The sequence below is a fragment of the Carassius auratus genome, unplaced genomic scaffold, assembly GCF_003368295.1.
Source record: "Carassius auratus strain Wakin unplaced genomic scaffold, ASM336829v1 scaf_tig00217046, whole genome shotgun sequence".
Classification (NCBI taxonomy): Eukaryota; Metazoa; Chordata; class Actinopteri; order Cypriniformes; family Cyprinidae; genus Carassius; species Carassius auratus.
In genome coordinates this window covers 1-27874 of record NW_020528870.1, presented here as the reverse complement: position 1 = coordinate 27874, position 27874 = coordinate 1, and the positions used below count along the sequence as shown (strand labels likewise).

Below are 27874 nucleotides of genomic sequence, written 5' to 3'. Positions count from 1 at the left end.
TATACATGAATAAGAGAGCAGTTAACACTGCTTCATACTCTGTGCACTAAGGAATCTGGATCAAAGCACAAGTGTGATGTATTCACTCAGACGTGATTCACATGTGCACTACAAACAGGATAAATGGACTGGGACTTCAATAAACATTCTGAAGCCTTTTGCATGTCTAGCACAAGCCTCTTTATCTCATGTTCCATGCACATGCAGTGAGGAGATCTGGTGATACTGTAGATATTTTATTAACAACTGTAGTTGTCTGAGTTGTCCTTGGTGAAGTCAGATTAATCTTGGGAATTTCGAAGCTGATATGTATACACAGTGGGTATATAATAGAATCAACCTTTTAAAATAAACACATTTTGAGATGCTACCAAGGCCTACAGCAAATCTGAAGCAGGAATTTATGACACATAGTGGTCATTGTGTGCATGTGATAACAATATCACAAATTCTCCACAAAAGTGGGTTTTATGGGAGGGTTGCAAGAAAAAAGTCCTCAAGAAAGGCCACATGCAGTCAAAACTGAGCTTTGCCAAAACACACTTTTTAGATTCTGAGGCAGATTAGACAAAAATTGAATTATTTGGCCTTGACAACAAATGAAATGTCTGGTTTAAACAGCTCACCATGCAAATAACAGCATTCCTCCAGTAAAGCATGGATACAGTAATCCTGTTATGGGGGTGTTTCTCTGGAGCAGGGACTGGAGCACTTGGCAGGGTAGAAGGAAAACTGGATGGGGCAAAATACCTTCAAATTCTCAAGGAAAATCTTCCCTCTACCAGAAAGTTGTCAATGGGAATAAGATTTACCTTCCAACATGAAAATGACCCAAAGCACACAGCAGATCTAACCACAAGGTGAATGTCCTTGCATGGCCTAGTCAGAGTCCAGACTGAAACCCCATTGAAAATCTGTGGAATGACTTGAAGACTGGAGTCCACAAATGGTCACCATCAAATTTAACAGAACTTGAGCAGTTCTGAAAAGAGTGGGCAAATATTGAAAAGTATAGATGGGTAAAGTTAGTAAAGACAAATCACAAGGTGGTTTACCAAAATACTGACACAAAGGGGTGATCCTTTTTCCAACTCAGTGATTCTGTTATATGTATAATTTTTTTTCTGACATGTTGGTGTTCATCTTTCACTTGGATGTTATAAGTTGCATTGAGTCAATTCAGCTAGATAAAACAAAAACTATTGCTGCATCCGAAAACTTTGGCAGCTGCCTTGCTGCTGTATGAAACAATGACTTTGCAGGCAGTGTTTTTGCATGAACTGATTTCAGAGAGGCTCCTGAGCCTGCATAATATACATTTACACACAAACTGACCACCGACTTTTAGACGCCAATTTTTTTTTAGCTCAACTGTCATGGAATGGAATGCACAGGATTGTGGGATATCATAGGCAGGGAAGGATATAACTACAGGTTCTTCTAAAAAAAATTAGCATATTGTGATAAAAGTTCATTATTTTCCATAAATGTAATGATAAAAATTAAACTTTCATATATTTTAGATTCATTGTACACCAACTGAAATATTTCAGGTCTTTTATTGTTTTAATACTGATGATTTTGGCATACAGCTCATGAAAACCCCAAATTCCTATCTCAAAAAATTAGCATATCATGAAAAGGTTCTCTAAACGAGCTATTAACATAATCATCTGAATCAACTAATTAACTCCAAACACCTGCAAAAGATTCCTGAGGCTTTTAAAAACTCCCAGCCTAGTTCATTACTCAAAACCACAATCATGGGTAAGACTGCTGACCTGACTGCTGTCCAGAAGGCCATCACTGACACCCTCAAGCGAGAGGGTAAGAAAGAAAGAAATGGAGGAAGACTGGGGAGAAGAAATGCCAAAATGCCTGAAGTCCAGTGTCAAGTACCCACAGTCAGTGATGGTCTGGGGTGTCATGTCAGCTGCTGGTGTTGGTTCACTGTGTTTCATCAAGGGCAGGGTCAATGCAGCTAGCTATCAGGAGATTTTGGAGCACTTCATGCTTCCATCCGCTGAAAAGCTTTATGGAGATGAAGATTTCGTTTGTCAGCATGACCTGGCACCTGCTCACAGTGCCAAAACCACTGGTAAATGGTTTACTGACCATGGTATTACTGTGCTCAATTGGCCTGCCAACTCTCCTGACCTGAACCCCATAAAGAATCTGTGGGTTATTGTGAAGAGAAAGTTGAGAGACGCAAGACCCAACACTCTGGATGAGCTTAAGGCCGCTATCGAAGCATCCTGGGCCTCCATAACACCTCAGCAGTGCCACAGGCTGATTGCCTCCATGCCACGCCACACTGAAGCAGTCATTTCTGCAAAAGAATTCCCGACCAAGTATTGAGTGCATAACTGAACATAATTATTTGAAGGTTTACTTTTTTTGTATTAAAAACACTTTTCTTTTATTGGTCGGATTAAATATTCTAATTATTTGAGATAGGAATTTTGGGTTTTCATGAGCTGTATGCCAAAATCATCAGAATTAAAACAATAAAAGACTTGAAATATTTCAGTTGGTGTGCAATGAATCTAAAATATATGAAAGTTAAATTTGTATCATTACATTATGGAAAATAATGAACTTTTATCACAATATGCTAATTTTTTTAGAAGAACCTGTATGCTGCCTTCAAAATTCATCAGAAAAAGGTACCTCTGGAGACATGAAGGAAAGCAGAATTTGGATTTGAATGTGCCTTGATGCCTTCCTGCCTTGGAATGCTGCCTCCGAAGGCAGCATTTTAGAATTTTTCGGATGTAGCCTGTCTGTCTTCATTTCAGGTTGCAAAGCAACAAAATGTGATTATTTTGAAGGGAGGTGATTCTTTTCTGTACTCACTATGGGTCTCATTCATGAAACACGAGCAGAACGAATTTTTGTGTAAATCACGTGTAAAGTGGTTTTAGCGTAAATTTTCGGATTCATTAAAATGTTCGTATTTTCCAAATGTTAGTTGGTACGAAAGAAATCTACACCTGCTTCCAGCCACGCGTAAATAGTGCATTTAACGTCTGAACGTTTTGCTCATTAATACGGCTACATTTTAATTCACCTTAATCGGGTACATATTTACATAGCATTTTGAAAAAATATTATATATATTAATTACATTAATATTATGAGAGCCAGTAATAGGATCTGTAATATGCTGCCAAACTTCCTTTTTTAGGACCTGATACGCCACTAGTACGCTTGAAAATAAAATGTGGCGTTTTGAATGAACTTCTGATAATAAAACTTCAATTTCTGCAGCTGAGAAATGTTTCTTTTTCAGTCGCTTTTGAGAAGACATGTTGAAATCCTTCGTTTGGTGTCATAATATGATGCTCATATATAGTTGTCAGTCGGATTTAATAGGCGGGATTTATGGTAATTGAGAGTGAGCGTGCACGCGCGTCCCATTTACGACTGATTGGAATTCATTAACACATTTCACTATCACATCTGACGTTTATGAAGTTTTTGTGAATCAGGAGAAGAGTTTTCGGGAAGTTCTCTTTGCGCACAAATCACTCAGATATTTACTCGTATATTTACGAATGTTTCATGAATGAGACCCTATATGTATGTATGTATATATGTCTACTTGTTTTCTGTCAATTACCACAGGTTTTGTATTTATTTTTGGAACTTGAGTTTATGCTCCTATGTTTATGAGTGAAAAAAGCATAAGCTAAGATTCCTTGAGGCAGACGATCAGTCAGTTCCAAAACTAACTACAAAATCTCAGTCAACTAAAAGAAAACATGTTAACAAAAAGATCAAATCTACTGAGCCCTGCACATGACATGCAAGAAAAAATAAATAAATTGTGCATACAATTTACTAATTCGTCCCCTCACTGTACTAAAATTTGCACACAATTACTATTGCGTTCCCTCGATTTACTATTGCGTTCCCTCGATTTGCTAAATGGTGCAAATTGACTAAATCTTACTGACTTTGTTCACACAGTATTTAACAACTTGCCAAAGAAAAAAATGACTAGCCTTTAAAAAATTGCTGTTAAATCTCATATTATGTTATATTTTCATCAAATCTTACGTGTTTGTGTCTGTGCATGTATGTATATGTATATGTATATGTATGTATAACAATATCGTATCGTTAATAAAGAAAATCATTATATAACATGTTACCAGAGAAATCATTGCTGGATTTGTAAAGGCTAAAAAACACTGGTTTACAACCATATGAATTATATTCCCATTCAAGTGCACTGCAATGAAGATTGCATCTTTTTTTCCAGTAACTGTTTAAGTAATAAATAATGCAGTGATAACTGAATGGGGAAAGCCATTTGTTAGTCCTGTTACTTTGAATGTCTGCTGTGGCAGTTCTGTAGTTTTTCAAGCAGCACTACATAATGCACCTGGATATCGACAGCACTGCCTGGGGTGCTGACTCTAAAAATGGGGATATCTGTTATCTACTTTGCAACAGAGAACCTCAATTGACTAACACCTTGTTCCGTGACCAAGAATCAATGTGCATTGAGAGGCCCTTGCTAATGTTATCTAGAAATGAACAATGACTGAACTGTGGTCAGTGACAGGTGCAGCTCTTATTCTTTCAAAGTGCACTTAAAAGGGTTAGGTTTACAATTATTCATGTATTTTTGAACAGTTAATGAACAGTTTCTTACTGGAGGAACTCGTTATATCTTTAAATAACTTGTTTGATTCAATAGATTTTATACAACGTTAAGTGATAGGCTAATGATAAATGGCCTCAGTTGCAAAGAATAAATGCTTTATGTCCTCAATCTTTGATATGTCGCATTACTTGTTACATTTAGCCTATATACATCCCAGCAGGATCTAGCGACTTGTGCCAGTTTCTGGTAGTGTGTGAACTGTGTGAAGCTGGTTTCACATCTAATGATCTAGAACAAAATTAAAGGTCCCCTGAAGTGCCTTGAAACATCCAGCATTATTCTAGGCAGTGACGTAATTTCAACTGAAACAGGAAAAGAGGGCGGGACATATCTAGCAGCCCCACCCCCTTTTTAAAATAGCCAATATTATTTTGTTTATATCTGACTGGAGCCAAAGTCTAGTTCAGACTCTGTGTCCTGCCGCAGTTCGCGTGAAACAACGTGAAACCAGACCTAATTTTTCACAAATTGAAAGCTTATTTACAATGTCTGAATCGTTCCCTATTACTTATATTGTGCACTACGAGCCATTCACTGTACAGGAGATACTATACTGTGAACAAAAGACCGATCTAAGCCGGCACTACAGCATCTTATTATAGTGTAGGGGGTAGGCGCTTTGGATTCTAGAGAGCATATGATTAGTCAGAAGATTTGATGAGAAGATGAAGTATGATGTGACGTCACAAAAAAAACTGGCGGAAGTGACAAACGCAAGCATTGAATGCTTATATCTTCTAAATGCGAATTTTGTCACTGTATTGGAGCAAACTGTCTTATAGATAACCTTAAGACTAACATGTTGATGTTACACCCAAAACATTTTTTATTTTGATTTCATGGGGATAAGTGAATACTTTATGGACATAGGCTACACCTTATAACCGCTCTGACACAAATTTTATTTATCCTCGAAAAGGATATTTTAGGCAATGATAAGTAGGCATGTCTCCAGAATTCTAAGTAGATGGGATGTTTAACATACAGCATACAACACACTAGCAGTCCGCTTCTCGAACAAATTACTCATGTGAAGTGATTCTTTTTAGTGAACCGATTCTCACGAGTGCCTTTCAAGAAAGAATGAATTTTTGAATGAATGAATGAGTAAATGAATGGCCTTACAGATTCGACTATTTAACTGATTCTCGCTTATGAAACATCATTTACCAAATGACAAGTAATTGATTTCGAATTGCTATTAATTGTGATACGTTGTAAGTAGCTAAGACTCTTGACACTTATAGCAACACAATGTAAATGTTGGTGCTCTAGCGGTTAATAAACAGAACTGCACGCATCTCGCAGAAGAACATTCTAACCGGAGCTACTTCTCCAAATTTATGTCTATGGCGATTCAGGCAGGTATGTGTTACTCCGCTGCGGTGATCACCTGAACAGGCTACAATAGTCCAAAAATAATCACTTATTATAAATGTACCGTACTGATTTGGCATGAGACAAAAAGGCGGTTTGGTAGATGCATTTATGATGTACTTTCTCATTATATAGCCTACATTTAGCAAATTTTGAACACAGAAAAGGTTACATAGTGCTGCTTTAAGTCAGTGGTTACTTGGTATCAACATATGACAATGAACAGTTAAATATAGGCCTACACATTATACTTTATTGTGTGTCATTTTATGAAAAAAAAATGAATTGGTCAAATTACCAAATTTTTGTTTAAATTAGTGTTGTTATTTAATAGGGTCAGTATGCAGCCTCTGTGAAAAGTAAAAAGTACACTTCAAGTATAGAGCCATATAACCAAAGTAAATATATTTCTAATGTTCTGTTATCTTTTCTATTTAAATTATGCTCATAAACCATAACTGAATTCATAAAAAAGTCTTTGAGGGCCGTGCAAAATAATTTCAATTTCACTTTGATTTGATAAATGACTCAACATTGGTAAAGCACGTCGATTTACTACAAATAGCCTAACATTTATGACAAATAAATAAATAAATAAACTGATCAACAATGAAAGAAGTTACGCACAATCTACTGTAACCAAAAACCGTCTGTAAGCACTGCAATTAGTCTATACATCTTGAGTGGATAGCAATGTTTAACATCGACATCAATGTAATTTCTCTGTGCAATAAAGAAGATTAATAAAAACATAAGCTTACCAGCATCAGATACACGGAGCGCAGCTACAAGTGCTTTGAGCTCCATCACCGCAATAGCGCGCAGGAACGCGGAGTTTCCTTCACTATTCATCACATTCATCTTTTCCATTTCTGTCGTGCCCGTATTCTGAAAATATGTTTCTGTTAAGCGCGCAAGTAGGCTACATCTGTCTTTCTCGTGCGCGCGCTCTCTGATACAGCACAAAAATGGTTAATGCACGGGAGAGATTGCGGGTACTGAACACAAATACCCAGTTTCAAACTGGGTACGACAGGTTAGATCACCAGAGGGGGGCCGAGAGTCACTGTCACGGTAATTAGGAAACATAAATTATTTAATGTGTCACATTATGGTTATAACACAATGATTGTAGGGTCCGCAGCTCGGTTCATGGCTATTATTGAAAGGACTGTTTAATCTGGATATAATAGTTTTGGGTAAGTGGCGCGTGAAATTTCATGCATGCATTATTAAATTCAAATAGGCTCTTTAATGAGTTTCAATCATATTGAGGAATATTTTCTTCGTTTTTATTAATTTTGCCAATATTTCCACATTTATCTGTTCCAAATGTCTGCATTTATGTAAATTCAGGGTTTCAATATAGTGCAAAAGATTCTGTGTATCTGTATATACAACTGTAATTTAAATGGTTATTCATTTTAATTCAATGTTTTCTGTAGATCAAACGCTTTTTCCTCAATAGATTTCTCCTTTCGAGTCTCCTTTATGACATAACAGTTAATTATTAAGGATTGTGGCCCAAACTTAACCTTTTTCTTGAAACATATGCTTAAAAATTGTTATATAAATAAATTATAGCTTTTAATTGCATGGGAAATCTTTCTTTCCATTTAAACATTTGTCTGCTTTAGTCATTATGTTTTAATAAGTGGTGCATTGAATGGTTTATTTTAAAGGTGGTTCACCAAAAAAGGAAAATTTGTTAATAATTAACTCACTCTCAGGCCATCCAAGATGAGTTTGTTTTTTCTCCAGAACAAATTTGGAGAAATTTATTACATTACATCACATTGCTCAACAATGGATCCTCTTGCAGTAAATGGGTCCCATCAGAATGAGAGTCGAAACAACAGTTAATAACGTTACAATATTCCAAATAATACACACCTCTCCATCAAATAACATCTTGTGAAGTGAAAAGCATGCATGTTCGTAAGAAACAACTCCGTCAGTTACAATATTTTAAATTGAAAATTGTTGCTTCTAAAAAAAAGTCCTCAATCCATAATATTGCTTTCTCCAGTGAAAAAAGTCTTGTCAATCAAAAGAGAAATATGCATGGATAAAGTATTGTTTTTAAACAGTCCGAAACAGTAATGTCAGTGGATTTTTGATTCACTGGAGGAAGCATTATTATAGATTATGGATTGGTATTTTGGCAAGAAGTTTAAAGTTAAATTGCTTTAATTATAGATTTGGCTTCTTACAAACATGCAGCTTTTCACTTCACAAGCAACTAATTGATGGACTGGAGTCATGGATTATTTGTGGATTACTGTGATCTTTCAGCTGTTTTCATTCTGATGGCACGCATGCACAGTAGAGGCTCTATTAGTGAACAAGTGAAGTCGTGGCCTAATGGTTAGAGGGTTGGACTCCCAATCGAAGGGTTGTGAGTTCTAGTCTCGGGCCGGATGGAATTGTTGGTGGGGGTAGTGTATGAACAGCTCTCTCTCCACCTTCAATACCACGACTTAGGTGCCCTTGAGCAAGGCATTGAACCCCCAACTGCTCCCCGGGCGCCGCAGCATAAATGGCTGCCCACTGCTCCGTGTGTGCTCACAGTGTGTGTGTGTGTGTGTGTGTGTGTGTTCACTGCTCTGTGTGTGTGCATTTCGGATGGGTTAAATGCAGAGCACAAATTCTGAGTATGGGTCACCATACTTGGCTGAATGTCACTTCACTTTCACTTTTTCACTTTCACTTAATGCTACATTTCTCCAAATCTGTTCGAATGAAGAAACAAACTCATCTACAATTTGAATGACCTGGGTGTGAGTAGTGGGTTTCAGCAGATTTTTTATATTCGAATGAAGTATTCCTTTAATTATTTATTGGAGAAACAAAATCACAAACCAATTATCATGTTTAATAGGCTTTTTGTCTATCTTTTGCTTCAAGAACCAACCTCACACTATAGCTCTGGGCAATTCTGAAGCAAGAGAAAATACAGATGTGCCTTCTTTACAACAAAAAATAAAACCTTGTTCTTTGCTCCAGGTAAGATCATACAGCTGTGCTACTCGCTTTACTTCTACTCCACACAGCTCACATCCTCTAGTCTGGAACACCACAAACACTGACAAGGTGTGAATGACAGTAAGCTATTCTTGCCTAACTGTTGAATACATTCCACAATACACCATGAATAAACAACAACGATAAAAAGTATTTATTATTATACACAGAAAAATGTAATAATAATTGCTCACACCAGAGCTAGTATTGACCTTGTTTTGAACTCAGTGAACTAAAAGGCTTTCTTTTCCATGTTTCAAGTATGAAAGTAACATGATATTTTATGCAATACCATTAGTAAACACTAGATGTCAAACACGGTCAAAGATAAAACACACGTTATTTACGGAAGTATCGCGAGTTTCTCTCAGACGTGAACTTCCTGGAACAGTTGTTTGGATAATGGCGGACCGTCAAATGTAGCCAACCGCTGTCCTAACTCATCATTAAAGCCGGGAAACATACACTAAAAGGAGGATAGCGGATACAATAAACTTTTAGGTAGGTAGTAGCCAATTATATTCTGACCTGAACGCTTTACGAAAGACAACTGGGTCACAGAAATGCAAAAAAGTTTGTTAGCGAGCTTTTAGGGTTTAGCCGGTTAGCAGCAGCTGTTAGCATTAACTTTCGCCAGAAGATTTAAACACATAGTCCACACATTTCGTTTAAATATAGTGAAATTGTCTAAGGTACGATATTATTGGTTCAAGCTAGACCTCTAGTCGGTTGTTTGGTTGGTTTTGTTCGCTGTTGGATTTCTATTTGTGTATTAGTTGTATTTCTGTGGTTTACACTTATTTTACATCAGCTGTATTTATTTTTATGCGAGTGTTATAGCTATGTCTTTTGAGTGTCTTATGTGTTTTGTTTTTGTTTGCTTGCTAGAGTATTGTAATTCTAATTCTGCATTAATACATGTGTATCTAATGCTAATGTTGCTCTTTAACTAAATTGTGTTTTATGATTTAATTTCCTTTTATATTAACTTATGTTTTATGCCTATTTCCTTAACTCTAGAAAAGTAGAGTGTAACTTATATATATTAACGCGGCCAGACTCTATTTGAGATTTTATCTTGAACATGGTTACGTCAGATGATCTCTCAGCTGATGCTGCTGATCTGTCATATTTCCTTTTACTTGTAATTCAGAGTGATGCTTGTGAGTAGTTGTTGGAGGGCTTATCAGTTGCTGTGTTTATTCCAGTATCTAATATTAGCACAGAATTTAAGACGAGTGCTGGTGTCAGGTTGATTTGCATAATGAAGTATTAAACTAACAGTTTATAAATCAAGACTTTGAACTTTCACTCTTTAATCACCTTTTTCATTGGGTCTCGGTGCAGGTAGAGGTGACAGAATCGCCAGCTGTCCGATGTGTCCAGCAATCAGGAAGACAAGGTGGACTGATGTCTCTCTGAATAAAGCTGCTGGAAAGTGAGTCCTGGGACATTATACATTACGCATGAATGTGTAACATTTACATCTTGCTTGTTAGTCATATTATTCAGTATTGTTTTAATGAGAGCAGTCATTATTAACTGGAACTGTAATCTCATAACTGTACAGTGCTTTGTATACTAGGTTAGATTAAGTTTCAGTTCCCAAAATGTGTTATGAAATTTAAAACGATGAGTAACTGGAGAGAGCGAGAGAGAGAGAGAGAGTGTGTGTATGAAGATGGCTGGTCTTTTATGGGTAAATCAAAGGATATTTTGTGCTTTTCTTGGCAGTTGCTTTGCCATTTCAAACTTTGAAACATATAAAGCTTTGATTCTTTTGCTGTGCTTATTTTGTTTGTTTTTAACCAGTGTTAAAATAGTTCAAATATAATTGGATCAGATTGTCGTTATGTCAGTAACTTCAGTCTAAAACACTTTGTTTATGTACTATTGTTCTGTTTGTACTTCTACGGTTTTATTAACAGGTGAGTGTCACAGGTAGCCTCATTATTTCTAATCAAAGTCCCTGGCAACCTCTCACACACAGATCGTGTCTTTATTATTGGAAAATTAGTTTAACTGAATAGACTGTCATTGATAATCTTCGTCACTTCGTCACAAGGTTTTTTTTGTCATGAGCAAAACATTTTTTCAATAAAATAATTTTTATTTTATTTTTCTTGCTGGATTCTGTGTTATTAGTTGGTATTCTTCTTCCCTCAATGTTGTGCCAAACCTGTTTAGCAGGCTTTCTTCCTTGGAACACAAAAGTAGAAGTGAGGCAGAATGAGTCTGTTACTTTTCTTTTTTTATATATATATATATATATATGGAAAAAAGAAACACTAAAATTGAAATTCTCACTAAGGCTGTGTGTAATTTTACACTTAACATCTCTTTTTGTGCTGTACAAAAGGAAGTTTGGGTCAACATGAGGGAGAGTAAATGAAGACCGCGTTGAGTCTTTTCGAAACTAAAAGTATTATTTTCTTATTGGTAGCTAAAAGCATCACATTGGCCAAGAATATATATAGACTGTTTTGCTTAAATCCTGACTCGTTCTTACAAATTTTAGAATAAGGAAAAGTATAAGACTTGGACTTGGTTGTATACATTGGTTGTTGATTGGACTTTGGAGATGTGGCCACTCAAAAGACTAAATGATTAGAGAAGTCTGTTGTTTTTTTTACTGAACATCCAGTTATGTTTTGATTGAACACTACAAATTAAAAAAAAACAAAACATTTAAATAAATAGATGAATTGTTCATAAGGACAATTATTTGCATTTAGATTGATAAGGTGAATTTCATGGTTTTCCTCATTCCAGACACGTTTGGTATCTCTGTTACCTCATTCACTGCTTTCAGAAAAGCAGCAGAACATGTTTATTTGATTCTTCACCTCTGCTTTCCAGCATAGGTCTGAAATCAATGAAGTATGCACACAAGCCTCTAAGATATGTCTTGTGCATGCATTATTATTAAGTAATTTCAATATAATTTAAGTTTCTGAGCTGGGAGTGATTTCATTGTCCCTTTGGAATACTTTGTGCATTTTTCACAGAGTTTTTTTTTATGTATAATAGACCGTTGAATCTTTTCACTCTGGGGACTTAAAAAGACAGGATGTGATAACTTGGAATAAGATTTGTGATTTGTGATTTGAGTGACGTGAAGCTCAGAGACTGAGATGTCATATGTTTGGCCTCCAGCCAATCAAACAAATTGTACACTATTGCTAATGACCCACACTTTGATGGAACTCCTGAATTCTGTATGCTTCAATTAATCTATCTTTGTAACTATCAGTTAAATTTACGGTTTGGCCAAATTTATGTTCTACTTTTGTGTCATGTGCTTTAGTTCCTCTTAGGATCATAATCTAAGCGTTAAGCCATTGCCAGAGAAAACAATGTTTGACAGCAGATGTTGACAAGATGATTGCTTCTCTTACATTGTTTGCATGTTTTTCCCCTCTCCTCTCAGGTTGGCATAGCGATGTGTAGTCGCTTGCGAAGTGAGGCGGGGCCACTAGCTTCTGTCTCTTCCGAGGCTGCTCTTGTTGGGCAAGACAACAGGAGAGGTTTGTCCAGCTGTCACCCTATACTTCGAATTATCATGAGCATGTTTGCTTGATTACTTATGTTAATGTTTATCTCTCAGCAGAGATATCTCATGCCTGGAATTGTCTAAATCAGACCAAAGCTGCCGTGAGTATTTCTTAACATGCGTTTCAAGTTCTGGTTATGATGCCGCAACAGATACCTGTTACATACAGATGTTGTCATTTGTGATTTAAATAGTTCGAAAGAAGTCCAATTATAAGAGATCAGAAAGTAAGATTCAGAGGTATACTCTGTAGGTTTAGTATTTGTAGCATTATCCTCATGAGTGCAGAGATCTGTTGACTCAATGGCTAATTGTGGTTTTGTCTCAGTTGCGACACATTGAGAATCGTCTGGAGGCAGCGCCAGGCACTGGAGTGCTTCTGGACTCGGTGCTAGACACAAAGAAAGCATCTGTGAGTGGCAGACGGAAAATAAGCCGCAGAGGTGAGACAGACACATCCTCTGTAACATACAAAGGCAATCCATTAGAGACTATTGTACATCCCTAAAGCAGGTGTTTTTAATGTCACATTATATAGTATTGTACCAGGTCGCTATGAAACACACACTGGAATGTTTTAAATTGAATATCTTTTTTTAACTTGTCAAAACAGGGATTTTTATGTTAATTTAATAGCAGCTTTGTGAGTTTTGAGTGATTCATAAAAAAAACAAAAACAAACTGATATTTGCATCGTTTGGGAATTGGACTACACTCGTCACACAAGTTTGTTTTTGAGCGCAGCCAGTGAAGGTGACGCAACAAAGTTTACAGTAATGTTCCTCATTTTTCTACAGGTATTCAATGTAAGGATTCAGTTAGTGTGTGTGTGTTTGTGTGTGTGTGTGTTCTTACTGTATATATTTTACTGATCTTTGTAAAGCTGCTTTGACAACCAATATTGTATAAAGCGCTATACAAATAAAGTATTTGACTTTATTTGAGATAAATTGAGATATATATATATATATATATATATATATATATATATATATATATATATATATATATATATATATATATAGCTATATATATATATATAGCTTCTTTTCAAAAGTGTGTTTATTGCACCAAAAATATAGAAAACAACATTAATATTCTGAAATATTATTGTAACAGTTAATTTAAGATATTGGATTTCTGTTTTAATATACTTCAAAATATAATTTCTTCCAATGATCAAAGCTACATTTTTACCATCATTACTCCAGTCTTCAGTGTCGCTTGAACATTGAGATCATTCTAATATGCTGATTTATTATCAGTGTTGGAAACAGATGTGATGCTTGATGTTTCTTGTAACCTGTGATACTTTTTTCAGGATTTTTACCTGAATAAAAAATGAAAAAGAACATCATTTATTTAAAATAGGAATCTTTTCTATCAATATGAGTCTTTACAATTACTTTTTAATCAAATTGACGCATCCTTGCTGAATAAAAGTAGAGAAAAGACTAAAAAAAAAAAAAAAAAAAAAAACCTTTTGAAAGACTGTTTGTGTGTGTATACATATATATATAAAAATGGTACAACATTCTTCAGAGTTCTGGCACTTCCTTTGTTAACATGTCTTCTATGTATTTACTACAGATGGGCATCATGTGGAGGAAAGTGGGACGAAGTCTAGAACACGGAGTCGACACAGTCCCGACAAAAGTTCCCGCAGTCCCTTGAGGAATAGCACTCTGGACAGTAACGCCAGGAAGCCCAGTGCAGTGGAGTTCAGAGAACCACTTGTTTCATACAGGTAAAAGCTGCAAAAAATTAATGGGTTAAAGCTGAAGTGTGTATTTGCAACCTTATATGATTGCAACAATTGCAACTATAATGATTGTTGTTTCTTGGAAATCCTTCAATGCTCCTCACATTAAACTGGCCTTTTATTTATAAACTGACGCTGTTTTTCTTATTCATTATAGGGAAGAATCACCACTGCCAGTGTCCCAGACCCACTCTGAACCAGAACCCCATTCGTTACAGACAGAGTTGGGTGTCCCTCAGCCTAACTTTGCTCTAAGCGAGCTGGTCTATCAGCGTGACACCCGAGACATGCAGACTGCAGACCTGGACAGCTCACGCTCCTCAGCTGTTGACAGCACATCTGTACGCTACCTCAATGACCCGTCTGCTCTCAATGCTCTTGACCAACCTGACCAAGCCCCACAAGGGTCAGAGGTCAACCCCAGAACACACTTACAGGCTCAGACATCCCAGACTTCCATGACATCCATCACCAGTTCAGTCACAGCTTCACAACGACTGGAGAACCTGCGACGTCGACAACCTGATGAAAAGCTGGAAAAGCTGAAAGACAGGATCCGGAGACAGAGAGAACATTTGGAGGGGACAGAAGAAAGAAACAAGCTGCTGGATTACTTGGAGCAACCTGTGGGTATTGGGGCAGCAGCACATACTACCACAGTACCTACTGCTAAAGTTCGGAAAGTCGCCCAAGCCCCTCCAGCACCCATTTACAAAGGTAAGTTGACTACAGAGAGGAAGAAGTGGCTCCACTGTGTTGGGATAGTAACCGAAAGGTAGCAGGTTGAAACCCGAAAGGGCTTTCACCACTAAGCTTGAGCCTTAACCTTATGTTGCTCCTGGAGTACTGTCCCAGTAATAGGAGTACTTGAAAATACTTAGGATAAAAAAAATAAATGTTTTATGAGATTGTCGAATGAGAGGAAGCTCACTTCTGTGTTTTCTAGGCTTCAACACCTGTGAGACTAAGATTCACACAAATGATGGGCAAGCGTGGGCAGAGGAGGACTTCCAGAATTTACGCAGGGAAGTATACAGAGACCTGACAAAACAGCTTACAGGTATACATAGTTTTCCAGAGTGTTTTAATACAATATTTAATCTAATTAAAGAATAATAAATTGTTATATCTTTGTGTGAACATCCCAATAAATACATCAATACAACAACAGTGTAGCCACAGTATTTAATCTGTGCTATAAGAAACAACACTTTCACACTACATGAGTGGTTTAGTTAAGGTACTCACAAAAATGTCACAGTGTCGATAATACACAGCTTATTGGTTCTCAGTCTTAAAATCACTGATGCTATGAACATGTTTTGCATTTTGGTCATCATCTTAATTGCAGTGTAGTGACTTGAGTATTTATTTATTTATAAGAAATTAAAATGTTTATCCATTCATGTGACAGAGCTGTATTTTTACTGCCCATTGTAAGCCCTGTGAGTCAGGAATCTTACAGGAATTAGGACAACGGCACTGTTTTAGCTGCCTCTCGAAGCAGATGAAACGACTTACAGAATTCGTGTGTTTCAGCTGGATTGCAATATGGTCAAAAAGCATGTTTAATCTAAACCGCTCTTGGACGATTACTTACATGCTCCTAATTGGCTCAGAGTTTCCAGGCATACTGCCACAGCTGTAGTTACAAGTTTCATTTCAGACTGTACTTAGGAGTTTTCTAAAAGGTTATTTGTAAGGATTGCATCAGTTTGCTCAGCCATTCCTTAAAATAGCATTATGGAACAAGCTCATTTATAATATGCATAACAGTGCAGCTTAATTCCCTGTTGGCCTACTATAGATTTGAGTTGCTTTCATTAAAGAGGCCATATGGTACACATTTGTAGCTGTCGATTTGAGTTATTTTAGAATTATATAAATTTTTATCCTTTTTCCATTCTCTTGTCTGTTCCAATTTTTGAATTTACTTAAACAGATTAAAATGGGTAGTTTTGAAAGAATTTACGAGAATGGATCAATCACCCATCTTAATGCACTCATACTAACTAGATGTAAAATAAGTCTAATGATAGTCTTTAGGACACTTAAGGGCAGTTAAAAGTGTATTATAATATTATACTATTTAATTTTACAATGTTAATATTCATTGAATCATTGAAGTTTTACCTGTTTTACTGGTATAAGGGACAGTTTGAGTACTGAATAATTATTGATGTGTAAATGCGGGCAGTAGAGTAGTATTATGCGCATGGTTGAGAGTATAGTTTAATGAACAGAAGGATTATTTTAGTGTTATTTAAATAATAATATAGTTTTTATTTATATTTCAAATTAGCGTGTAGTTTTATTCTTAGTTTTACGTTTTTATTTTTATTTTATGAGCTTTTGTAATTTTAATTTTATTTAAATATTACTATTTGCTAAATTTATTTTTATTTCATTTTTGTTTTCATTTATTTCCTATTAGTGATTTTAGTGCTTCAACTTAAACGTTTCTCAGTTAGTTGCTAATGTAACATTTTACATTTTTCATAACATTTACATAACATTTTACATTGTTTATATTTTATTTTATTTCAGTTTTATTGCAATTAAAATGTTTTTAATAGTTTCAGTTAATGATAATAGCCCTGATCAACTGTGCCAACCAACTTAATCTTCTCTTTCTGTAATTCACAGCACGGAGCAGAAAACCAAAGCAGAGGCCTGCAGAGCGAGACAGGGTGAAAGAGAAGAAACCATCCAAGCCGGTTAGGAAAGTACACAGATCTTCGTCTGCGCCGGACTCAAATACTAAACCAGGTCTGAGTCTTTTTCACACTCTGCGTGTCTCTTAAGCAAACAACTGTAGCTTATTTAAACAAATGATATTGAAATTCAACATCTGAATGCACATATAACAGTGCTTAATTGTAGTTTTGCATATGAAGATCACGATCTAAACTATAAAAATGCACAAATGCTCTACTGAAAACAAACACACGCACACATGCAGGCAGCCCTGTGTGGGCCTCTCTTGACCTGCCAGCATTACTGTGCCCTGTTCTCTGCGGGGCGTTCTTTGAAACGTGTGTGTTAAAGTCTGTCTGCAAGCACAAGCTAAGTCTCTTATCCCAAAAGAAATTTCTAGAATGTGTATCATGCAGATTAACAGGATAACTAGCTGTGGCAACAGTGACGCAGGAATGCTTGATTCATCCCAGCTCAAACCGCTGTGGCCTTGCTGACAGCTGGAGAGGTGTCAGTCTAGTCACGACAGGATCGAAAAGTGAAATCGGACTCCTCCTTCCACCCCTCTACTAGTTTTACTCTACTATCCTGTGCATCCCTAACTTCAGAAATAGCTTGCTGAAGTCTGTAGTACTTCTCACAGTATATCTGTTAGTACTTATCATGGTGTATCTCAATCAAGACAGTGTAAAACATACTCTTTGTTTGTATGTGAGTGCAAATGCTACTAGCTGCACTAATTAGATTTGATTTAATACATTCCAAAATGTTTTGGAGTGCAATGAAAAAAAAAAGTTATGTACAGACTGAATTCTCAAAATTGCTGCAGACATTGGTGTGAACTGTCAGTTTTCACTTTTAGGGCACCTACTTTTAGGCCAGAGCAACATTTTTAGGTGGATACTTGCTGAGCAAGTGGTCCAGTAAAAATACTAATATTTTTCATAAGAGGTTATTGGATAATCTGGTTTATTGGTACAGTCATTTGAAATAATGATGGGCAATATGGCAAAAATATCATATTATAAAATTGAAAAGAATGGCAGACATTTAGGCCAAAGTGGGTGAAGATTAAAATCTTTGTCATTATTTTATCTTTGTTATTAAAAAATAAGAACAAAGAAGATATTACAAATACACATAATGTACAAATAAAACAAACAGTTGTTTATTTTTCAGGTACAGTAGGTGTATTTAGCAGTAGCATTCAAGAAATTGAATGAACAAGTAAAATTAAAATAACACTGTATACACTTAACTGTTTAAATTATACATTGATTCTTTCTAAAGCAACTGTAAAGTTGAAGTTATTCAGTCCAGAGCAGGGAGTTATTTTTCTGTTTTGTTGTTGTATTAAAATTTAAAGGGATAGTTCACCCAAAAATTAAAGTTGTGTCATCATTTACTCACTCTCAAGTTGTTTTAAACCTCAATGCGTTTCTTTCTTCTAACATAAAAGTTACTTTGAGGAATGTGGTTACCCCTTAACATACTGTGATGGTATGTGCACCAAGACACATTATAATTATAATGTATTTTTACAGTAAACACAAAACCATGTAAACACAAAACTTTTGATAAGCAGTGATATATTTCATAATTTTCATAATCATAAGTGTATGATATAGCTTTCTTTCTTCAGGTCCACCATATGTATTAATAAAAATAAAAAAAATCAGTTTGAATAAGCAATAACTTTGCCATAGTATCCTTTCAAAAGTCAAAGTTGCCACTTTTATTGCATGCTTTGCATGTGCAACCCGCCCCGAGAAAAATGTTCAGGCTCAGGAATTTTGATCTTAATAACAATTTTATTTTCCATAATAACATTCACAGTAAGACCAGAATCATGTATTAAATGCGGTCAATGTTGAATTCCTGCCATCATTAAATGTAAGCAGGTGGGGTTTCTCTGGAGAAATATCTTTTTTACCAGGAGGCTTGGTTTAATTAAACATCTGTGTGAATGTGATTCCATGCAGCTATTCTCTCTTTATAATTATTTGATTTTTTCATACCTTCCTCTATGCCTTAATCACACTTGTTTAAAAAAAAAAAAAAAAGTACAAATTAATTGTGGGCCAACTGTAGTCTCAAGGATCCTTTCTCCATAGCGATCACCACATCATCGTGGCGAGATGGGCAGAAGCTGGTGAAGATGATGCTGGGTCCACCGCCACGGTTAAACAGAGAGCCTCGGGCGAAGTCCTCAGAGACACAGATGAGAACAGGTGAGAGGAAGAGATACTGTATCTGCCAGGCTCCGCCCCCATCACGTGCCGACCGTTTAGAACTTAGCCAAGCCACAAAGAAAAATTAAACATCCATGTTCATTTAGCCTTAAATTTCACAAGCTATTTGGTTTTCGGCCTCTCATATTTTGAATGCCCAACAAAATTATGTCCTTGAGGTGTTTTGCATTTTTTTATTTTAATTTAAAATGTACATTTTAAATTAGTTTAATGCCACCTGATATTAAATACTGCATTTGCTGCTAGTGTTCCAGAAGCTAGTAGCCCAAGTGTCAGGTCTATTAATAAATAAAAATTCAGACAGCCTCCCTGCATTGGTAAACTTTGCTGCCCAGTGACTGTAATGAATAGGGTTTGACTGGGTGTTTCTTACTCACTGCACAAGCCAACCTGATTCCTTCCACAGTCCTGCTGCCCTCCACACACGCAGGGCTGGAGCCAGACTTTATACCGACACTCCAATACTTATTTATTGGGCTGCAGAGCTGGAAATGCTCAATGCTGTATTGATTTAAACATTATATGCAAGTTAATGTTGAAGAGGATGTTTTTCCAGTTCATACATATAAATACAAGGCCTGCAGTGTATATGTGACCCTGGAACACAAATCTTAAATCGCTGGGGTATATTTGTAGCAATAGCCAAAAATACATTGTATGGGTCAAAATTGATTTTTCTTTTATGCCAAAAATCATTAGTATATTAAGTAAAGATCATGTTCCATGAAGATATTTTGTAAATTTCCTACTGTAAATATGTTAAAATGTAATATGTATTGCTAAGAACTTCATTTGGACAAATTTAAAGGCAATTTTCTCAATATTTAGATTTTTTTTTTTTTTGCACCCTCAGATTCCAGATTTTCAAATAGTTGCATCTCTGCCATATATTGTCAGATCCTAATATATCATACATCAATGGAAAGCCTATTTATTCAGCCTTCAGATGATGTAGATCATCAAAATGTAAATCTCAAAATTGACCCCTATGACTGGTTTTGTGGTCCAGGGTCACTTATGTATGTATATGTGTTTGTGTATATATATATATATATATATATATATATATTGTGGGAACATTTTTGGATTATTAAAATATTGCAAAACAAAGTGTCCAAAAATATTTAAAAAAATGATTCTCCTGTTTGCCTCTCTGTGTCTCTTCCTGCAGGATCTGGCCCCCGTTCCAGCTCTGATCCTCGTCTGGAGCGTAGCCGACATTCAAGGACCACCAGTGCAGAAAGACCTCACAATCGCATTCTTCCAGAAGAGCCAGCTGGACCTTCCAGATCAACAGGCAGTGATAGAAGAAAATCTCCCAGCAAAGACTTTCTCTCAGCTGACATCCGTGGCATCCTAGATGATCTGCAGTTGGAGGAGGACAGCAGCAGGAGGCCAGAAGCGCCCCGCTCGAAAGTCCATGCCTCAACCAGAGTTTCTCGTAGTGCCAGCCCTGCCAAGACTACCAAGAGAGCAGATCCTCCAGAGCATCCTGTGGCAAAGAAACGGCACTATGATGCTGAAGCAGTGCGCCTGTATATTACTCAAAAACAAGAAGAAAGGAAAAAACAGCAAGCAGAGGAGAGGAGGGCTCAGAGGGAGAAGGAAGAGAATAAGAATAAACGCCTGCAGGAACTTTACAGGAGACAACGAGCAGGGGCCACCAATGGTCCAGTTGCACCTGAAGGTCCAATAAAGAAGCGGCTCCAGGAAACATACACCAAACTACTGCTGGAACAGACTCAGCTCAGAGAAGAAATCAATGGTGGTGCCATAACTAACATTATCCAGCAGGTAAATCTTTATTGTGCAGAATTTTTGCAGTTAAACATCTTGTTGAACTTATTATTTAAAATATTACAACTATTATATTTTATTGCATTGTTTGTATACAGTAGGCAGTTGTAAGGTACACTACCTTTCAAAAGATTTTCATCAGTAAGTTTTTTTTCAACTTCAGAAATAAATGTATTATAATTAGGGCCGGGACTCGATTAAAAAAATTAATCTAATTAATTAGAGGCTTTGTAATTAATTAATCGAAATTAATCGCATTTTAATCGCATATAAATATTTGACCTGAGAACAGTGAGAAGTAATTTTTTTCACATGGATTTATAGTATACCATTGAATAATGACTGAATACATAAGCTTAAGCAACAAAATATTGTTTATTTTTGTTCAACCAAGTCTAGCAGACCAGTGCAATTTTTGCCATGAAGTGTAGCAATAGCATATTTAGAAACAATTTAGAAATAGTACATTTCAGAAATTCAGGAAGCTTATAGGTGCTGGAACCTTCTGTAAAGTGTTTTTTTTTTTTTTTTTTTTTTTTTTTTTTTTTTTAAGTAAAACACAATACTGTCAATTACATTCAGAACATTGGAAACACTGACTATTAGAAAACATCTCTCTGTTGCTTCAGAGGCCATAACATACTAAGTCCAACTCTTAATAACCTTGGCCAAAACAATAAAGATTTCAACATAAACTGTTGCACCAACAAAATAATACATAGTTCAACATAAAGTGTAAAGTCCACGCTAGCTGCTATATGTTTTGCGTTGAGGTGATACTTGAGGCTCGATGTGCCGCAGTGATATGCGAACGCTAGTTGGTGCTCCAGTATAATCGGTCCGCCGAAACTCATCCAGTGAGAAACGTTCCGCGGTGCAAAAATAAGTTATTAAAAATGCGGGAATTTTTTTTCTGTAATTAATTAATCTTAGTTAACGCGTTATTTTTTGTGTAATTAATTAATCTCAATTAACGCGTTAAAGTCCCGGCCCTAATTATAATAGAATGACGTCTGAAGGATCATGTCACACTGAAAACTGTTAAACTGAAAACTCAGTTTTGCCATCAAAAATAATTAATTCCATATTAAATTGTATTAAAATTGTAAACCGTTAACTTAAATTGTGATGACATTTCACAATATTACCATTTTAACTGTATTTTGTAACAAATAAATGCAGCCTTGGTAATATATAACTGCATTATATAATAAATAGCAATATATTATATACAAACTACTGGACACCCTGGTGTCTAGACAAAATCCATAATGATCGACCACTATTTAAGTGTTTTTGTTGTTACACTGCAGCCAAGACCAGTATACCAGCCATCTGGAGAGTCTGATAAAGAAAACAAAAGACATGATCGACCTCAAAGTGCTACCTCCAGCAGTGACCTGTCCCTTACAGAGCAATGTCAGCCTCCATTCTCCAGGTAAAACACACACACAATCCCATTTCATTACATCATCTATGTCATAAGTGGAATGTTTGGTTTTTCCAACTAGGAAAAAAAAACATTAAAAAAGGAAGCTGTTTGCAGGGTAGGTGTTGTTTCCACCAAAGAGCTTCCTCTTAATGTGTATCTGTTCTAAGCACTGAAAAGATTAACAAAATATCCCCTTTCCCTAAATGGGAAGTCATTTGTATTCACAGACACAGATGACATGCTCTTATTTCAAGTAGTTCTGTAAGAACAGATTAATCTGTCAGCTCGGCCCTTAGCAAGAAGTGTTTGTTGCTAGCCTGTATAGGTCTCCATGGCCACCTTTAAGTACATGTAGTCGGTGGCGTCTTCTACATATTGAGGTTGTTAACACTGGGATATTCCTAAAAAATTTATTATAACTAACTTCTGATTGCATGATTTATGTGACTCGACTCAACATAGTAACATTTACTATGTTATTTTGTTGTGTATGTTAATGGCAGTCCAAAAAACCTTTGTTGACATTTTTTTTTTTTTTTTACATCATATTGTCATTTATACTTAAGTAATCTGTTAGAATTTTTTTTTTCTATAGGAATGGGTTGGGATTTGCAGGGTCACCCTGGCTCCAATCTGACCAGCGTAGTCCTGCTTCGAGGGTCAGCAGCTCCCTTGTGCCCCCTTCTGGTCATATATTCTCTCAGCTGTTAGAACTTGATCAAGAACCTTCATTGCCTAACAGAGAGTCGCAATCTGCACACGCAGCATTCCCCTCAACCACAGGCCACAAAATGAGCCGTATTGAGGCTCTTAAGGCCACAGCTGCCTCTCTCTCCAGCCGTATTGAGAGCGAGGCACGGAAGCTAGCCGGTGCCGGAATAAAATACAGTTGTGCAAAGGATACAGGCTTGGGTCTTTCAATTCCTAATGGATGAGCGCTGGGCTAAACCTGTCAGTCCGCCAATCAGAGAGAATCCAACAGATTCTGATGACCTGGTTGAGAGGATTGAAAAACTGCTTGCTGAGGGTCAGAGCACCTATGATCAGGCCCTTCCAGGTGTGGACAACCTTCACAGCTTTAGAAAGAGGATTGAGACTGGGAACCAACAAACACTTTTGCCATCTGGCTTCACTTCTAGAAACACACGCAAGAACCCTTCTCCTCCAAAGCCAGCTGTTCAGGAAGTTGAGCTGGACTCCAGCGGAGGTTCTATCAGTGAGGGTCCTTTGCTGAGTGAGGGCAGTATATCTGACGAAGAACTGCAAGAGCTGCCCAAATCCCAGACTGGAAACCACAGGATATAGTGCACATCTGAATGGAGACAGTTTAAACCCAATTTCGCGCTTTCAGAAAGAGGCAGAGAAGCAGCTGCCCTTTAATGTGTTAAGTCTGGTACAAGGAGGAAGCAATGGCCATGGGAAGAACTGGCCAAGGGAAGCCCAAACGGTGTTATCAATATGTTTACAAAGAACATGAGTTACAGTAAAGGTGAGAACTTCAAAAGCATATTTGAACTTTGTGTAATAAAATTGTGTGTATATATTTTGTCAAAACCAAAGTATTTTATGTTTTAATATATTAGAATATTTCTAACAAAATGTAATAATATATAAAAATATGAATAATATGTTTTATAAATGGTAGTTTAGAAAGTTGTTTTTGTTTTATATATATATATATATATATATATATATATATATATATATATATATATATATATATATATATATATATATATATATATATATATATATATATATATATATATATATATATATATATATATATATATATTATTTTTAGTGTTTATAATATTCTCATTCTAACCAATGTGTTCAAGACTCACTTTATGTATATATAATACATTTTTATAATACAGACATACAATGTGTTTTAAAAGTCTGGGTTCATTAGTCTCTTATGCTCACAAAAGCTGCATTTATTTAATGAAAAATACCATAAAAACAGCAATATTGAGGAATATTATTGCAACTTAATATTGTTGTGGGATTCTGCATTAATTTGAAATATAAAACTTTTGTAATATTATACATATCTCTAATCTCACATTGATCAACACAGTACTTAGAAATATTATTATCTTTCAAAAACATTTTTACTGACCCTAAACCTTTGAACAGAACTTTAGATTTTCACTGAACGTATTTGTTTTTGTAGCATTTGAAGAGAGGGGCGGTAAGAGTTCTCCGGCGCTCCGCACTGTTCTGTCTGGTGCCAGCTCATTTGATGGAATGGTCCATGAGGAAGACTTTGTTTCCTCACGTGCCAGTAGCCAATCAGCATCCAAGAAAAGTCCCAATGGGCTCAGGTAAAGTGGAATAATTTTTAATGCTCTATAGATACACCTTGTATATTTAAAATATTTGCATAAATGGAGAACAGGGTGAAGTTAACACAAAATTTCTAGTAATCAGCCTGAAGAGGGCAGTGTTACTCCATCATCATACCATCCCTCCCATTGTATTTGCTCCATATAGAATCATATACACACAGATTTGGACAGTATACACACATTATAAGATTAATGTCTTCTCTCCACAGTAATGGCCACTGTCTGTTCAGTCTCCAGACGAGGTGTTAAGTGGCAGTATTTGCCAACAGTAACCGAGCTGGGGAGAGATCTCAGCATTCACCGGCTCTCACACCTCTCTCCTCTCCACACTCAGTCCAGCTCAAGCAGCAAGAGAGGTCAGATATGTTAATAGGAGCTGTATCATCTGTTTTCTGTGCTCTGTGTGCATTCCTATAGGGATATATCAGATGTCCTGGTACTTAAACATCAATATTTTTGTAGTATCAGCAATACTGTCTCAATTTCACAAGTGTTGGTTTTGAACCCTGACATTCTTGTATCATGATTACATTCCTAATGTTATCTCTGTGTACATTCCTACAGCTTCACAAAGGAGCCTGCTGGAGGGACAAAGAAACACGTCCTCTGCAGTCTCTGATCTCCCTGCTGAGAGTTTTAAGAAAGGTGGCTCGGATAAAGCATCCAGTCGCAGCTCTCACAGGAGCGTGGACACAGACAGCACACTGGGGGGTGCCTCAGTCCACTCCATCCATAGGTATGGCCTGGTAACCTTGAAGCCTTTGTAGGATGAATAAAAGCATCTGCACATCTTCATTCCTTTTTTAATTTTGGCATACTTGGAGTTTTTCTTTGCCATTCTACTAGTCTGCAAGTCACCAGACATGAACTCTGACATTTTGAGCATAGACCAAATATCTTTAAATGCAGTATCCATGCTATTCCTGTTTATCATAATTATTAGAACCCAGAGGAGCCAGTGTCAATATTAGTTCTGCTCTGTCAGGTGGAGGGTATAAGTGTTCCGCCTGCTGTATCCCTTTAGAAAGCGAGGCGGGAGGCAACGTGCACGTACACACTGGCTCTTTTGTTCAGTAGGTTAGCCATACTGCAGGTCAGGCTCATTGCCAATGAGATATTTCCCCCTAGTGTGACATTCGAACCTCCCTGTGGCATTTGTTGAAGCCTGTGAGTCAGATTCCCTTTATGCCTACCTGCGTTTTCAGCGTTTAGAGCTGTATCTTCCAGAGATATGGTTTCTGGATTAATTTATCTGGCAGCAGTGAGTTTAAAGTTAGTTTAAAGGGATAGTTCACCAAAAAAATGACAATTTGATGTTTATTTGCTTACCCCCAGGGCATCCAAGATGTAGGTGACTTTGTTTCTTCAGTAGAACACAAATTATTATTTTTTAACTCAAACAGCAGTTTGTCAGTCATATAATGGAAGAGAATGGGAATCACAGCAATCACCAGTGCACTTTTCTGTCCAGAAATGTCCAGCTACAGTAGCACGAAGACCTTATTGTAAAGGACACTGGACTATTGGAGGTTTTGGTGGTTCACCATTCACCTAAAGCTTGTACAATTTGTTAAACTTTTGGATTAATTTTCAATTAGAAATTCTTGTTTTGTAATCTCTGTGAAGCTGGTTTGTTTATTGAAGGAAAAATAAAGAATTACAAAAATGCAACAATACAAAAACAAATAAATATAGTTATTTCAACTTTTTTTATTGTTATTATTTTTATCATTATTATTATTATTTGTTGTTGTTAATTATTTTTATCTCTTTTTGGTTTATTTCATTAGTCATTATAGCTCTGAGGGAAAGAAATCTCCCCGAAGCCCTCGTACAACTCCTGCCGCTGAATCTCCAGCCAGCTCTGGTTCTTCCCGGTTGTCTCCAGGGGACAGTATCCCAATCAGAGGGTCCACCCAAGGATCGGGTTCCCCTCGCACAGCTCTGCGCAGTTCCTCCTCATCTTCCTCTTCAATGGCTAGGGCTAAATCCAACCCCTCACCCCATACTCAAAGCCCAAGAAGAACAGAACACAGGACTGCAGGTAAACCTGCTTTGTCTAGATTTTTGTCTAGCTTGTAAGCAACTTAAATTTAGGAGAAGTCTACTATAATACATAATTTCACTTCAGGGATGGAATTAGTTTACTCATGCTTCTGTGTGTCCCCAGGTTCAGCAGAGCTCCAGTTTGTTAGTCCTGGGGTCCTCCAGCAACATCTGTCTGCTGAGCTCAGTTACCTGGAGGAGTCAGTGCGACAGCTCAGTGATGTGGAGCGAGTGAGAGGTGTGTCAGTCGCTCAGCAGGAAACGGTCTCGCTCGCTCAGATACTCAAGGTGAAGTTATGCTCCTGCTAAAGCAATTATCTTACCTGCTGTGGTCATGTAGCCATGTATTTGAGGTTGAACTTTAACCTTTGTCTTGCAGTCCCAGCACCAGAGGCATGAGCGTGAACTGTATTTGTTAAGAATGAAGGCGGAGCAAGAAGCCTTCGAAACACAACGGCAGTTGGAAGAAAACCGACAGAAAGCTGCAAGGGTATTTGCACCACTTTGTTAATTGTTTAGTATCTTTTGTTTTGATTCAGACCAAGTTAAAAATGGCAGCTTTAGTTAAATGATTTGGATGTTTTTAATAAATTGATGATTGTGTTGGATTCAAGACCCATGCAGAGCTGCAAGAGAATTTGCTCCAGTCTCAACAGCAGGGTTAGGAGGATTGCATGAGGCCACAAATAAGATGATAAACAATCAGTCTGAGGCTGCACGCCACACAGCTGAAACGGCACAACACATTAAACAGGTGAGCGTGTTTCCCAAATAATTCTGGATTGAGTCACTGAAAATTTAACTTTAGTTCTAAATATAATTACCAATAATTATTTTCAAGAACGCATAAACACGACAGAACAAATAGAAGGGTTATTATTAATAAACTAAACATGTTTAAAACT

At 36.7% G+C, this 27874-nt stretch overlaps 1 pseudogene; it reads left to right on the top strand.

Moving 5' to 3' along the window:
• Nucleotides 1-9445: 9445 nt before the first annotated feature.
• Nucleotides 9446-27723, top strand: LOC113099805 (centrosome-associated protein 350-like; annotated as a pseudogene).
• Nucleotides 27724-27874: the final 151 nt, after the last annotated feature.